The following is a 5,149-nucleotide window of genomic DNA, read 5'->3' as shown; positions in this document are numbered from 1 at the left end:
AATATGCTGGTTAAAATTATTAAAAAAAACTTGTATTTTGTTTATAAGTTTATTAATTTATGTGTCATGTTATGAGGCATGCTGTATGCGCACGTGCACAGTGAGGGGGGAGAGAGCGCGAGAGAGAAAGGGAGGAGGGAGAGTAAGACAAGCTGCTGAACTAATAAGTACGACCTGTTCTTCAATTAGTGTAACGAAGCTAATTAGGTGTTCAACCCGAACCCTGTGTAGTGATAGTTTCCGTGCAGAGTTGGAAACACATCAGAAAGACGTGGACATCGCCTCTGACGAACGGAGATTTAAGTGGTGGTTTACTGCGCCATGTGCTGAGACTTTGCTAATGGACTGGCGGCTAGCTAGCTCAACTAGCAGGGACTAAGTGTGGCAAAGGAGTATCCCTTGAAGCATCCAAGCTCTGGCTGTGTTTTACATCGACCCCTTTTTCTGTCTGACACGTGCACGGTGTGCAAACAAACTTCATACCAGGTACTATTTTTCGTTTGTTTCCCTCGTGGTGAAGGAGCCATTTTGTTGGTTTCTACGAACCCCAGCTACGTACAGGCCTGCAACTGGTAGACTGTGTAAAGTTTACATTACTTTTGCCGGCTTTTATTATTTGTTTTGTGGCCATTTTTGAATAATGAGTGAATGTTACTGATATTGTTCATTTAAAACTGAACTTGACTTTGAAAGTTATTTTCCCCTTATTTTATTTGATAACCCTTTTAGTAAACTGTTATTGTTGTTTAAATTGTGTTGTGTGTCTATATTTACCATATAGAATTGCATTTAATTTCCTAGGTACCGGTTGGTTAATACGTTTATTTATAAATAGAACCTATACTCAAAGTAAAGATAAGCCAAATTGATTAGGTTTAATATTTTCAGATATTTATTAAAAGAACTCAGGTTAGCCACCCCATTATAGCCAGTAACGCTAGGGGCGCTACATGAAGTAAAAACTTGTAATTTTTTGATCCTGTTGCGAAATCCTTACATTGGCTTCCTGCAGGATTTAGGTTGATATTAAATTTCTCATGCTGATATACTGTATAAAGCTCCGCATTGGCTCGCTGCCCCGGATATGTCTGATTTTAAAAACACATTTTCCACCTCGAAGCATAGCCAGGATTTTTTTTTTAGTTTTACTCAGACTCATCTACATCTCCCTATGAAATTTCTCTTCATACTTTCTCTTTATTCTAATTTCGTCTTAGAATATAATTTTTAGGTTCACTTTTACTTGACTGTAAAATAATTTTAACACGGTTGTTAACATGTATCCTTAATTTTAATGATTTTATTTTAATTTATGCAGTAATTCTTTGGATATAAAGCACCCTGAAAAACTATTTAAAGGTTTATAAAATGTATAAAAAAAATAAAAAAAAATTACATTATTATTATTATTATTATTATTATTATTATTATTATTATTATTATTATTATTACTTCAAAATGATACTCCAATCTGTCACAAGACCAGAAGTGGAAATTAATTTACCGTAAAAAAAAAAAAAATCAATGTTTAATGGAGAGCTGTCAGAGCAAGACATGAATGTATATGCAACACATTTTTGTAAATCATTTCAGTTACTCGTAAATGACAAATTTGTGGTATTTTCTTTCAACATTTGTTAGTGAAGAGGATTATAATGAAGCATTGTTGAGTTACTTTGTGTATGGTGTGAACTCAGACCATATACTTTTGTGAAACTGTAAGAGGTTGAACAGTGTTTTAAAAAATACTCCTCCATTATTTAAAGATTAAGTCTGTCACGTGACATAGGGTATGCTGTGGAGCTGAAGTGAGAGTGGATGCAAGTAGAGGGAAGTGTTTCTTAAACAAGCAGTCCGATAATCCAAATTATGAGGCAAAATCACAAATTAAGACTAGAATTTGAACCACATTGGAAAACAACTATATAGGGGCAAAACAAGAAAAAATTAAACAGGAAACTTAAGCCATTAACGTGAACGTGAACCATAAACAGGAATCAAACAGCTCGGGAATTTCTACGAAAGAGGAGTTGCTTTGCAAAAAGAGACTAAAAAAACAAAGGGGAATTTCTACACTTTTAAATCAATGGAAAAGTGGGAACAGATGTGAAACATAGTAAAACTATAACAAGAACAAGGCAAGTTGAGGCCAAATGTAAGCATCACCCCCTGGTTTAAACAGGTCATGGAAGAAAGCCCCGGCATAACACCCTGGCTTGAGCTAGAGGGACTTCCTCATGGGCCCCTGATGTGGACTTTCCTGGACATATAGACTTGGCTGTAGGGGCCCCCCATAAGCTCCTGACTTGAGTTTGGTTTGAGGGGCCTCCTCATGGACGTGTACTTGCGCTGAAACCCCACAACAGCAAGCGCGGATGCAAGTGCAGGTGTTTATTAAACAAACAATCAGACATTCCAAAATCGTGAGGCCAAAATCTTAAACATAATCCAGGTCAATTTACAGACAACTAATCGAGGGGCAAAATCGAGAACATGAAACGAGAAACTGAAAGTACGATCTAAAGAACGTGAAACTATGAACATGAACCATGAACGGGAAACAAATAACTCTGGTAATCGTTATGAAAGACGAGTTACTTCGCGAATTTGGAACTAAAAACGAAGGGGTATTTATAATCACACTAATTATCAGTAAGAAAGTGGAAACAGCTATGAAAAATGTGCAAACAAGAACCAGTGACAAGATGGGGTGGAGACAGATATGGCAGGAACAAAAAAAGAACACACGTGACTAAAACAAAAGCAAGTAGAACATAAAATGTGATGCCACTCGTGGCTTCTTAGCTCTCAGAATGAGCTGACAATGTGCAGTGCGCATGCGCAATAAGTTTTCAGGTCCAAAGTCCATTGTTTTGTACTACCCTGCTTTTTCCGAAGCACAAGGTCATCAATCCTACTGATTTAAAATAATACTGTAATCTTGTGCATTAGATAAAAAAATATTGTTCTGTGTTCTGTGACACAAATGCACAAATCTTTGTGGTTTATCTTTACCTGAAACAAAGTGCATACAGTCAACATTAAGTGTAGCTCATTTTGAGAAAGAAGCAGATTTCATTAGACTAATGTGACCTTTTGAAATACTGATTCATTCATTCTGAGGAGGTAGGACAGATTCCTCAGAACACTGGCATGGGGAAGCAGGAAATCTCTAACAAAATAAATGGTTTATTTCTGTTCTATGCTGAATGTAGGTCAGACTGAAAGATTTAGGAGTACAGTATTTCTTTATCACGCGTTGTGTTACTATGCTGTTGCTTCCTCGGTGAGCTTTAATGAGGCATTTCAAAGTTTTACCAGCAGAAAATAGAGAAGCTCTAAAATTAACCTTTAGTGTCCATTTAAATATGGCATCAGACAAAGTACACTATATGGACAAACGTTTGTGGACAACTCATTATAAAATTCATATAGGTTTTGAATATCCCATTCCACATTTAATTCTCATTTGCTGCTATAATAACCTCCACTCTTCTGGGACAATGTTTCACTAGATTTTGGAGTGTGCATGTTGAGATATGTGCTCATTCAGTGACTTCACAGACCTCTAAAGCAGGCCACTCAACATCTTCCACTCCAGTCTATGTAAAGCATATCTTTATTAAGCTGGCTTTGTGCACAGGACCAATGTCATATTTTTAACAGGTGTTAAGCGAAGGTAAAATGTAATGCTACCAAATCCAAGGAGGTCCTATACAATTAGGTGCCTTCAACATTGTGGTAAGAGTTTGGAGAAGAACCACATATGGCTGTAAATGTCAGGTGTCCCAATACTTTTGCTCATACAGTGTATTTATAATACAAGGCTAATCGCAGTTATTGGCACCATTTTGAAAGTGAGCAGGAAATAATATATAAAAAAAAGATTACCACATATTAAGATACAGTTTATTACATTTTACAATATTATTAAAGATGAAGCTATTTTTCTCCTGCATGCAGAACAGTTTCCGTTCATTTACAGTATGTTCTGTTGTGTGTGTTTTCACTTCAGACCAGAGGATTTCACTTGGTATTTTTGTTCATACCGAGACCTTAAGTTATTGCAAAAACACCGCATTGCATTTCTTTTGTGCACAAATTATTGACACAGAGCTGGCAAAAGAAATGCAATGCGGTGTGTCAATAATTTGTGCACAAAAAAATAAGCTTCATTATTTGTCTTGTAGAAGCAATAACACTATTACAACTGGAGTAAAAACGGACCTTGTTTTTAATGTTCTAAGGAACAAAACAATTTTCTTTTTGCAACGGTTGTTTTGTTTTGTTTTTTTGCGAAGAAAATAGTTCTGAAACTGCAAAGCTGTGATCTTTTCAGCAACACTTCTCATTGTGCGAGGATATAATGTGCACTTGGTTTTAACATGACTTATTTAAAGTTTGTGTTGTTTGTTACACATGAACTACATAGCTATATTTTTGTCAGGCAAAAGAGCATCCAGAATTAAAGTAAAAAACGTGATCATTATCATGTGATCAGCAAACAACATGAGGTAAACATTATATGGTTATAGAGTAAACTAAATGCAAATGACAAAAGAAAAAGAAAAAAGAAAAATAAGTACACAAAACATGTACTTGAGTTAAAGGAGAGATACAGTCAAATATTACTCCAGTAAAAATGTCCCTTTAACCTTACACTTGAGAAGAAAGTATCAAATTAGTTGCCTTTATATGTACTTAAGTATCCAAAGTACTATGCTTTATTTTTATGTAAGGTTGATTAGTTCAAGTAACCAATTGCTTATTCACTTGTTATGAACACACTGATCCCTGCAGATTGCTGCTGCCTGGAACGTATACGAAATAACTTTAGTAACATTCAAATACGCTAAAAAAACTACTCAAGTACTGTAACCAAATACATTCACTTCGTTACTATCCACCACGGCTTACAATTGTCTGGGCAGTTGAGGGGTTGAGGACTTGTTCAACGGTTGAGTAGTGGTTTTCTTGGTGGTGCGAATCCTTCTGATTCGAAGGCCAACAACTAAAACTTTACTCTGTCACGTAGTACACAACACAGAATGAAACAGTTTGTGTATGTAAAGAAAAAGCTGTTACATCAATAGAGGAAGTTTAGTAAAACGACTCACTGAAAGTTTAAGTTTTATCTGGTGAAAATGAT

This window comes from Silurus aristotelis, assembly GCF_946808225.1.
Source record: "Silurus aristotelis genome assembly, chromosome: 21".
NCBI classification, from domain to species: Eukaryota; Metazoa; Chordata; class Actinopteri; order Siluriformes; family Siluridae; genus Silurus; species Silurus aristotelis.
The sequence above is the reverse complement of the archived record's forward strand: the minus strand, read 5'-3'. Positions refer to the sequence as shown.